This window comes from Lolium perenne, chromosome 4 (genome assembly GCF_019359855.2).
Source record: "Lolium perenne isolate Kyuss_39 chromosome 4, Kyuss_2.0, whole genome shotgun sequence".
Classification (NCBI taxonomy): domain Eukaryota; kingdom Viridiplantae; phylum Streptophyta; class Magnoliopsida; order Poales; family Poaceae; genus Lolium; species Lolium perenne.
The window spans coordinates 1,426,049-1,437,827 of NC_067247.2; the positions used below are offsets into that span (position 1 = coordinate 1,426,049).

At 47.0% G+C, this 11,779-nt stretch overlaps 1 long non-coding RNA gene across 2 annotated transcripts; it reads right to left on the bottom strand.

The window, feature by feature from the left end:
- Positions 1-5,677: 5,677 nt before the first annotated feature.
- On the bottom strand, positions 5,678-9,640 carry LOC127349350 (uncharacterized). 2 transcript variants are annotated; one of them, XR_007880206.2, is made up of 6 exons: positions 9,281-9,639; positions 9,095-9,191; positions 8,853-8,929; positions 7,896-7,969; positions 7,615-7,726; positions 5,678-5,932 (listed from the first exon to the last, which is right to left on the bottom strand). It is a non-coding gene; the product is annotated as an uncharacterized lncRNA (long non-coding RNA). The 2 variants fall into 2 exon arrangements; XR_011742317.1 differs by having other exon boundaries at positions 9,158-9,640.
- Positions 9,641-11,779: the final 2,139 nt, after the last annotated feature.

Below are 11,779 nucleotides of genomic sequence, written 5' to 3' on the forward strand. Positions count from 1 at the left end.
AGAGGCGGAGTCGGAGGGGGTACGGAGCCGCCACACAACAGGGTGGCGCGGGCCCTAGCCTGGCCGCACCAGCCCCATGTGTGGGCCCCCTGTGGCTCTCCTCTGGTGGCTCTCGGGTGTTCTGGAAGTTTCGTGGAATTCTAAGATGCTGGGCGTTGATTTCGTCCAATTACGAGAATATTTCCTTACTAGGATTTCTGAAACCAAAAACAGCAGAAAACAGGAACTGGCACTTCGGCATCTTGTCAATAGGTTAGTTCCGGAAAGTGCATAAATATGACATAAAGTGTGAACAAAACATGTAGGTATTGTCATAAAACTAGCATGGAACATAAGAAATTATAGATACGTTTGAGACGTATCACGCTCTCAACCCGAAACTCGGGGACTGGGAGATTATATATAATCTTGAGAATCTGGAAAGAAAACCGGCAAGAATGTAAAAGAGGTTGAAGTTGGGAAGCTTACCGACACGTTGGCACTGGCATCGTGCCACGCGTTATCGAACTCCTTAGCCGCACGTCGCAGCCGGCCAAAATGTTAACCGGTGCTCCGAGGGCCGGAAGGATCGACCATCGGCAGCTTGTCTTTGCCGAGGCCGCGCGTCGCTGGCGTCAGATCCGCTTGATTGCACTTTTCAGCGTAATCAAGCAGATGGCCAAGCTCAGCGCCTCCGCGCTGGAACTCGGTAATCCGGCCTACCTGGGTGGAGGCCGTCTCACCGGCCACAACGGCGGCGCGGCCAGCGTGCAGAGCTAGCGTCTGCGAGCCGGAGTAGAAGGAGCTGGCGGCAGTAGCTTCTGGCTTGGAGAATTTGATGCCCCCCGAAGCCGTAGGCTTGGCCTCTGCGGGCGCTTGGCTTGGTGGCGGCGTTGGCTTCACAGCGGCTGGCTCGCCGGTAGAGGAAGCCGGTGGAGGTGCCGGTGCGGTCTTCGTTGGCGCAGGAGCTTCTGTGGCATCCTTTGCCGGAATAGAGGTTGCCGGAGCGGAAGGCTCCGGCATGGTATTGGAGGGAGAGGAGCTAGCATCATTCTTTTTCTTCTTCTTCGGGGCGGTAGGAGCCAAAGGCTCCACCCTCCCGACATCTTCCGTGGTGGCGCCGATGTTGCTGGCGCCGATGTCTTGGGTCTCTGGAGGGGAGATGAAGTCCTCCTTCGCGCGGTCGTCTGGAGGTGTAGGGGCCACGCGCCCCGCACTTGTGGTGCCTCCCAGAGGGGAGGCAGAAAGGTTGCCGGCACTAGAGGGTGCCGGGCTTGGTTGAGGAGTTGAGGTCCTCGCGGTTTCCTCAGAGCTCTCCGGCCTCATGCCGGAAGCGCTCTTGGAGATCTTGAGCGCGAGACTGAAAAAGATAGAAAAAAGAGAGTTTCAGAAAAAGCAACTGGGAAAAAAGAAGTTCACATAACAAAAGGGAAGAAAGAAACCTACCCGTAAGAAAACGGCATCTCCCGCTTCTTGTACTGCTTCTTGGAGACTACCCTCCCGCCGACAACTTCTTGCCGAGGGCGCTTGGCGGGAGGAGCCTCGCTGGGGCCGGCTTCAGATGCCGGCGCCTTCTTCTTCTTGCCCTGGGAGGTGAGTTTCTCCAGGAACTCATGGCCAACCTCGGCCTGTATCGGTACAGCGCGCTCCACAACCTGTGGGTTGGCGCTGGCTGAGGGGGCATCTACAGAAAAACAGTACATGAGGAAGCGAAGTAACGAAATACCTCAAGAATAGTGACATCATCACCGGAACCGGAAGCTTCGGTTGAGAAGTTACCGGGGCGCGAGGTATGGGTGCGGCCCATCTTGAGCTCGGTCCAGTGCACGTATGGATCCGGGTCCTCCGTGTCCAGATCCCGCTTCCGGCAAGGGCCTCGCTGCTCCGCAGCAATGCGAGGAAAACGCTCCTTTGCCTGAAAAAGAATGGAAAGACAGTTAGCCACAACACAAAAGCTACCGGCAAAACAACCCGGATTGCATAATCTCTTACTTCAGGAGTTGGAGGATTGGTGGAGCTGAGGGGAACGAAGCCCCACTCCCAGTCCATCGGCATGGCAGTTTGGCAAATTTTCCTAGCCTTAAGGACCACGTCCTCCTTGCTTAAGGGGAGGCCGGTGATCTTGGTGGGGTCGCGAGGGCCGTACATCTCGCTTATCTTATGAGCCCGGCGCTGGAGGGGAAGCACCCGGCGTGAAATGAAGGTGCGGATGATGTCGTCAGAGCAAATATCTGTCTCCCTCATCAGCTGCTCCATGAAGCGAACAATCCGGTTGGTTTCAATATGATTCGTCCCCGGATTGTAGCCCCAGTTGGCCTTCGTGGGCGCCCCCGGATTGAAAGCCGACAGATTGATGACATCTGTGGTGCCGGTGTTCTTCATGTAGAAAAAAGTCTCTTGCCATGCCCGGCATGACTCGAGACCGGAGAATTTAAAAAAGGGGCTCCCTTGGCGGGAGCCGATGATGCAAGACCCGCATTGAACGGGGGGTTTGGGTTTAGGAATATCTTTGCCTTGGACTGAATTGATCCGAAGGCTAAAGAAGCGAGCAAAAGTTTCCTTAGTGGGAAGGAGGCCAATGTAGCCCTCCATGAAAGAAACGTAACAAGAAAGGTAGAAGATGGCATTGCCAGGAAGGTGGTGAGGCTGGAGTTGGTAAAAGTCCAAGAATTGACGGAAGAAGTCAGAAGCAGGAAGGCCGAAGCCGCGCTCGAAGTGAGCAAGGAAAACGACGGACTCACCGGGTTCAAGCACCGGTTCAATCTCGTCGCGCGGAAGCCGGCATGATACTTCTGCCGGTATCCTCCGGGACCGCTACAGCCAGTCGATCTCGGCCTGTGTTACGTCAGAGCCCTTCTAGGCTCCGCGGGTGATACCGGATAGATCCACCCCGGAACCTTGGGCAGAGCTGCTGGCCTCCTGACCTCTTCCGGTGTCAGATTCCATCCGGACGAGTTCAGCCGAAAGCCCGTCGGAAGCTTCGCTTTGGTGGCTGCTGGAGGTTGATTCGGAAAGATAGTCTTCACTAGACATACAAGTCTAAAAGACACCGGACTCTACCTAAAAACCGATTTCCCAAGATCTAGCCTCGCGCGAAGATCTACGAGTAAGAGAAAAAAGCAAGAGAAAGGAAAGGGTAAATACTCTACCGGCCCAAGAGCTGAGAAGCAAGAAGAAAGGGGCAAAGAGGTATTGAGGCTAACCTGGAGTGGCGCAAGATGTTGAGGTCGACAGTCGCTAGAGGCGCGGCGGACTCACGGCCGCCGGCGAGGTTTCGCGAGGAAGAAGAGCAGAGGTCTCCGGGGAGCGTACGGTGCAGCGGCAGCAGGCGTGCTGCAGTGAATCTCTGCGCGGCGAGGCTCGGCGGAGTCGCAGCGGAGGTTCACCGGGCATCGGAGCTCTGGCGATGAATGGCGGCAGCGAAGGCGCAAGAGGGCAAAGAGCTCTGAGCGCGCGAGGGAGTTGTGAATGCGGAGAAAGGAAGGAGAAGGAACCGCTCCCCCTTAAATAGGAAGAAGAGGTAGTGGGCTGGCAACCGCTGGGTCGCGGAGGTTCGGTTCGTGGGCCGCCACGTGGCGCAAGGATACACGCGCGGAAAACAAAATGCAACAGGGAGGCCGCACGGATCCGGAACGGCAGCGAGGATCCGGTGCGGCGCCATAAATGCTAGCGCAGAAGCCGAAGGGAAGTGACCCCTGGCACTGGCGCGTCAGAAATAGTGCGCATGTCTCTGACAGGCACTATACCCGAGAAATTCTCGACTTCACCGAGGAAGAGTTTAATGTCATAGATACCGGAAGGGAAGATACCGGAGATGCTTCGTAAAGAAAGAAAGATATAAGTTCGGCAAAGACGCCGAGGGTTTCAAACTGGCTACCGGAAAGATTAAACCGGTACCTTGTGATATGGGAACCTGGCATGGTACGTCGGATAAAATCCACCGGACTATACCAGCTTCGGGGACTAATGTTGGGGGGATGACCCCCGGTATGCCAAAGGCATGCCAAACCGGATGGTTTGAGCCATCAAGATACCGATTTAAGATTTATTCCGCAACGTGAAGATAAGCTTTTGGCTAAGGAAATCTTTACCGGTATCCCCAAGAGGTGTATACCCGCATAAGCTAAGAAGACACCGGGTTACCGGCAAGATGTGCACTGTAGCACGTCGGCAAGACCGGTCAAAGATTCTCTCAAGAGCTAAAGGACAAGGATCAGCTAAGCAAAGTAGTTTTAAACGAAGCCCTGACGATAAAGAAGAAGGTGACGCTGAAAGCATCCGGAGGACGTCAGCCACCCTGATTAAAGAGATACCGGCATCACCTATGATTAAAGTAGCTTTGTAAAGTAGTTTGTCTGTTCAAAGATGCCATTAGGGTTTCCTAGGGTTTCTTCCCCTGTAAGCCACCCTCTCCCTTATATAAGGAGAGGGGGCACACCCCATCGCGGGCATGAGGCATATGTTGAATCTTGTATCGAGAAACCTATAACTTCTTGTGATCTATGAATAGAAAGATCTGAAGGGGAGAAAGCTCTTGAGTTCTTCTTCTTCTACCTCTGGCCAAGGCCAAGTTCTTAGGAGATCCATCCGGAATCCATCCCATCCTTACCAAAACCCTCACCCGAATCCTCTAGCGCCCATTCGGCCCCAACTTAAGCCATCCTATGGCATCTGTCTGTTCACCACGACGACAATCAGGCTTACTCGAAATCGTAGAAGTAAGTTTGATTCTATCAAACTCAATACGTCTAAGTGACATAGGAATCCCCAATGGGCCTACCGAAGATGGTACCCGGGGTTTACTGAAGGCCCACGATCCGAAGTTTATGAAGCCTGAAAGCCCAGTTAAGATATAGTTTAGAAAGATAGAGTTGTATTAGGAATAATGACTTGTAACTATTACGGGACGAACTCAAAGAGTCTCTCGGTTTTTGTAACTTGTACATCACGAAACCCTCGGCTCCACCTCCTATATATGGGGGAGTCGAGGGAGAAAGAGGGGATCGATTTCATTGTCAACATAACCCTAGTTTTCTAGCAGTCGAGTACTTCTCCGGCTGAACCCTCGAGATCTACTTGCCCTCTACTTCCCTGAAAACCCTAGTCTACAATCCGTAGGCATTGACAAGTCGATACCTTGTCAATTGGCGCCGTCTGTGGGGACTAGAGGCGACAAGGAGCTGATCTCGATGGCACGCTCAACATCGTCGACATCTTCGGTGGCAAGCAACGCGATGGACAGAGGTAAACATATTGAAACTGATCTAGTCGATTTTGTTCCTCACCCGCCCTCCCATGTGGATGCATATGCGTATCTGGAGGAGCCTATGGAGATGACGTTCGGGAGGTTACACTTCCGCGTCGCAAAAGAGGGATCACATCGTCTCGAGATTCCGGTTTCGTCGGGATCGTCGATGGCCAACTCTGATTTCTCGGAATCGTCGTCATCGTTCGAGCTGGGCGCCGAGGAGATCTCACCACCATGCTTCGGCAGCATGTCCGCCGGGTCGTTTGCGGACTCCAATATAAGCAGCGACTCAGACATCGCTGACAGCTTCGATTTCATCGACAAATCTACTTCTGTCCGGGAGGTCTTCGCCGATCTATGCGACGGTGTCACCAACTGTGGGGACCCCGGACTAGCTGTCCGAAATTCCCTGTTATGTATACAGTTCACGATCCCATGATCAGTGCGCCGTGAACACATAACCGAATTGATATCAAATTACACCATCCATTACAAAGCGGAAAAAGAAAATTACAATAAGGTCTCATGACCATTACTTACATAATAGCCTCGAAGGGCCTAACTAAACATCAGAGTAGCATCATCACTTCAGCAGCGCAGTACCCAAGTCATCTGCCATAACCCTACAGGCAACTGACTGGGAAGACGTTCCTAGCTCGCATAGACGTCGTCAACTCCTTCTTCATCTGTCGAAGTCCTCCAGGTCTGGCCAAGTAAATAGCCAGGGACAAAGCCGTGAGTACATTTGGAATTGTACTCGCAAACCATCAAGAAGGTACTTTGCAAGAGTGCAAGATAACAAGTGCTAATATAGATGACAAGAGGGAAGAGCTAATTTCTCTTGTGGAAATAGCATGTAGAAGAGAATTAGTTTCTCTTGTGGATATAGCATGAGAAAGAGAAATAGTTTCTCTTGTGGATGTAGCATGAGAAAGAGAAATAGTTTCTCTTGTGGATGTAGCATCCCAACATCACAGTTGAAGGGGACACTGAGAAGATCCTATGACATCTCTATATCTTTGTTGAAGGAGAGTTCCTCTACATGAAACACTAGGAAGGGTCACCCTCTTTTGTTTCATTTTCCTCGACCATCTCCACATGGTCGGCACACCATCTTTCCCGTACCCTTCCGGTACTTCCAACACACATTTCCTTTGGAAATCATTTTCAAAACCAAAACTCGACACAGCTCTGTAACGGCCATCCCAACCGTCCATGACCGCGGACGCGGCTATTCGAATAGTTTTGACTCTGCAGAGTTTGCACACTTTCACCACAACTATCCGGATACCTATCGTGTGGGCATCATCCCCGCATAACGACATATGCCACGACGGATACCCGGACATAACCTTTCGCCCATTCGACTTAACACGAGGTCCTACCCTATGGAGTATGTACCTCCCCGGCACCGTGGCAGCTCACCTCCACTAGAGCGTGGCTCCACCGCCAAGCCAGGAGACCCATAGTGTCTTCCGGACGGGTCAGCCCCGAAGGCCTCCCGTTATACTATTGTCCCAACCATGACAACCCGGACTCGGGGGTAACCGTACCCTTGTATAGTTGTGCGGTGCCTCATGCTAAGAAGAACAAACGTCAAGTTAAGCCCCGTGCCCACGTTGGAGTAGCTATGGTTGCGCTGTTTAGTTGTTCCGGGCGAATACAAAGAACCATGTGTCGTTTTTCTCAAAAACCCAAGTCACACACACCTTCCTCTTTCCAACCATCTTTGTCAAGATCCTTTCCTTTCATAAACCATACGCTTGGGTAAGATTGCCTCACCCAAGGTTTTCATAAACATTTACAACAAGGTAAACCTTGAGGGGTTCCCAATCTAAAGTTTCAAGAGTTGAACTAATACAACACTATGGCCGAGATGAGGGTCATCACGCCATTGAGGGTATGAAAAAGAGGTATTGGAGTGGATCATACTTGCTTGAGCTAAGCATGTATTATGACAACACAAGAGGAAATATACTTTCAGATTTGTGGTGCTATCTAACCCAATCAATAGATAGATAGGGATGAGAATTGACCAACACCAACACCATTAAGGGAAAACAGGCATACTCATCACATTTTGAGAATACACCAAAAACATGGTATTGATACATCTACACTAGAAGGGGGTGTAGTATGAATCTTGTCCCGAGGTGGAACATATTCAAGCTAAATATAGAAAGCAAGTTGGATAGCAATAGCCATGATACCATACACCCAACCAATTACCAAGACCTTGACAAGATAAAACTACTAGAGGTACCATGCTTGCATCCAAGCATAGATGACAACAATATGGAGATCATCACACATAGAACCAAGATGCTATTGATAGCACAAGATGACATCCAAAGAGACATCATATCAGAGATCAAAAGATGGCTTGCCTTGGCTTATTTGTCCCTGGACTTCTTCAACTTCATCAATATAAGAATCCCGTCAATATAAATAAAATCCTTGTCCGAACCACTTCTTCTTCTTTCCCGGAAATGTTCGCATCTATCGCCGGAAAATATAAAAGGAACACAATCAATCACATTGCACCAATCATAACAAGCATGCAACATTCAACAATCAACAAGCAATAGCTAACCACCTTGCTACGGGCTAACATACAAAGAACTTATAGATACTACAAAGCAACTAAAAGAGAACCCATTTTATTTACCTAGTAAAGGTATGAGAGTATCATAACTTAGCAATTGCCTCTCTCGGTATCACCATGGCACAACTAAGTATCCCCTGGTAGATAACATCATAAAGATGACAAGTGCATTAGTTTGGCATCAAAAACATTCACATTATAATTTGAAACATTTTTGCAAAAGCGGGCAATCATTCTCCCTATTTTATAAAGCTTACATAACACTACACAAGAATAGGAAGCAAATGATATGCCCCACCATTTGAAAACTTAAGCAAAACAAAAGAGCTAAAGTTAAATTGCAGAGGTTTTGTTTTGCAAGCATAAAACAAAGGTTGCCCATCTCTACTAAAAAGAGTTGGTCAAGGGTTTTAAATAAACCGAAAAGTTTTGCTTCAACAATGCATGTCACACATAAACATTACTAACAGCAACAAATATGTATGAACAGAGAATAAAAATATTTTTCCTAGATGGCCAGTATTAATACAAGACTAACCCAATTGGAATCACCCAAAAAGGTTAATCCTACTATTTTAGGAATTTCTTTGAATCTGACTGTACAGAAAAGAAGATCTGTAAGCCATAAATCGTAGAAAAATCCTAAAAATATGAGGCCACTTGCATTTGAAAGGTAATTAAAAGAGATGCATACACAATTGGATTTGGGTTCAAATTGTTTCTGAAACTCTCACAAATGGATTTACAAGTTTACTGCATGTCTGTACCATTTGCTTTCTCTCTGGATTTACACAACAGATAAATGTTTGAAACTTGTTTGAGATGATTAAGAAAACATTCAGCAGTCCTACAAAATTGGAATCACTCAATTAGGTTCAAAAATGGATTTTTGGTGATTTAAAAGCTAACAGCCATGTCTGCAGAACACACAGAACAAGTTTAATTCACCAAAAATCATACACAAATCACAAAAATATGAGGTCTGCTGCATCTGAAATGTATTGAATAGGTGGTTCTTACCCAGTTGGTTTCATTCAAAAATTCGTTTCCAAGCTCCAGGTTTAATTCGACAAAGTCAGATCTGACCAGATCTTGATCTGTGAACCATTTCAGTTTCAGGAGGTCAATCGAAGTGAAACCAACGCCAAAGTGAAGGTACTGAAGAGGGCTTTCACCCACAGTTGAGTTTTCTCAAAAAGGTTTCGTAAAACGGGAGAAATCTAACAAACAGTGATTCTGTATGTTTGCAGAACTTTATTTACCATGCAAAATCCGTAACGAATTTGAGGATGAGACCAACGCCAAGTTGTAGATCTTTTCAATACCTATCTGCGAAACTTTGAATCACTCGATTTGGATCTGCGCACGAGATTTGGTGGATTTTACAAGTTCGTACCAGAATCTAAAACAGCAAGATAGCAGAAATTACTGCAAGGACTTGGACGAACTTTGCTCAAGAACTTCAGATCTGAGGATAGCTCAAGCTTCTCCATGCTTGGACCAACATGCACCTGCATCAAGATCCAATCTTAGCAAGGGAGGAAGAAGAAGAGGAGAGAAAACCATCTAGGGTTGGGGAGAAGAAGGAGAGGGAGGCTCTCATGGTGAGGAGGAGCTTGAGGGAGAGGGAGAGCTTCATCTTGGTGGCTTGCCATGGCCATGGCCGGCCATGGGAGCAAGGGGAGCACCATTTTCGTGGGGAAGTGGAGGAGGAGAGTGTGAGGGAGTGGAGGAAATAGTAGGGAGTGAAAAGAAATGAGGCAAAGGAGAGGAGGTGTGGCCGGCCAAGCTCCTTATAAAGAGGGAGGATGGTGGCTGCCTCCTCATTGATTGGGTGGGTTGGGAGGCTACTCATTTATTGATTGGGGTAGTTGGGAGGCAAGTCTTGTAGAGGAAGAAAAAAAATAGAGAGGAATGGCTGGCCGAAATTGCCATGCATAGACAATGGCCGGCTCCATCCTTGCCAAACATAAGTGAACAAACAAAGAGATGCACAACATCCATGTGTGTATGCCAAGGCATGATGTTGAGGAGATGACGTCAATGAGTGACTTTAATGATGATAAGAATATGAGTGGATTCATATAGATAAAAAGAAGTATGAGGTGATATGTACTCTAAGGATAATTCCCACCACTTTGGTTGTGACAAACATAAGATGAAAATAGATCCAAAGGTATAGTTGAAAAATAAAACTTTTTATTTGAATTCAAAATTGAAAAGATTGGCATTGACCACATGCAACAATGCATGAGCATGCCAAGGTAGATGGGTAATGTTGATTTGATGAAGTAAGAATGAAAAGAGAGAGGTGTTAATAAACATTGGTGCCAATGTTGAGGAATGAAGCACTTTGATCAAGTGATCAACTTGGCCAAAAGATGATGGTGGTGATGGTGGTTTAGACAATTGTAGAGCAAGGCTAAGAGAGATGGTGAGTGAAATAACCATACTCACTAGGATGAATATGGTGGCATAAGCCATCAACATGAGGTCAAGATGATGATGGTAAACCATACAAGAGTGAGATGTGATGAATGAATGGAAGTTGTTAATTAGATCTGGAACTTTACAGAGGTGGGTCTCCACCACTATGAGAGTTGATCAAAATGTTGGATAGGGTTTATATTGAACTTTCCTTTGAAAACATTTTGAAAGAGATCCAATGATTTTTAAAACAAAATGGGTCTACTTGCATAATAATGCCAAATAGATTTTTCCCTTGTGTTATCAAAAGGTGCAAGGATGGCACATGTACCAAAACCATGCACTTAAAAGAAGGAAGAAAATCAAATGCCTTTATAGAAAGTCTTTTTGGGTTGAAGGGAATGGGATGATACAAAATACCATCCACAATCTCTCTTGTTATTTGAAGAAAACATTTAAGGAGTTTTTTTTGTGGCTAAAACCAGGGAAGAGAAACAATAGGGTTTTTGAGAAAGAAAACTAATTTAGGAAGGAGTGTTCTCAAGGGTAGATGGTGGCTACAAAATGTACCCATCATACCTACTCTTGGTTTTGTGGATATTAAAATTGGATTAAATAAACACAAGAGGTAAAAGAGGAAGAAGTGATCTGGTGCTGAAACATTGGATAGGATACCAGATCAAGTGATTATAAGAGTTGCAAGTGGAGGATGTGACATGTAAGATGTGGAAGTTGTAGAGGGTGTTGTATAGAAGAGATCCATGCACTGAGGTCACCAAAAACAGTTGTGGGTGCTAAGAGATCAACTGCCAAAGTTGGAATCTTATAAGTAGGCACACTCATGTTGCCATCAGGAGGGAGGTTTGATGTAGTAAAAAGAAAAACAATTCTTCCTAAGCCACCATGTGTTTTATTTAGTGAGTTGCTTGTTTAACCACTAGAGGTGTTGTTATTAAGGGTAGCTCAAAACAAAACTCAACAAGCAAATCAAGACAATTTATCTACCAACAGATCAAGGCAATTCATCATAACAAACAGATCAAGGCAATTCATGTTAATTAGTCTATAGAAAAAGTTTTTGTTCCCCCTAATTTTTGCACTTTGGATAATTAAACAAGCTTGCAAAAAAATTGGGGTTTTACACCAACCCCGACAAAAGTCAAACTCCAAAATATCATCAAGTCTATGTAATTGGAGAAACAATTCGCCCACAGGAGGAGACATCAGAGGCTTTCGATGACGTGGGAAATCCATACATCGATCCCGCTGATCTTATGCGAGGTTTAGGCACCAAGTATGTCGGACCTGCAACGCTATGGATGGCACAGAGCCGATGAGTACGACTGCCACAGCTGAAGAGTTGCAAGCGTACCAATATAAACTCGCCCGTGCTGGAGGAGAACTCGAAAAACAGAAAGCCGAGCTTGATAGGAGGAGAGCCGCAGCTTCCGCGTCAAGCCGAAGAAGGGCAGAGCTCAGCTGACATTCAGGGACTTCAGAATCTAATCACAGAGCAGCCC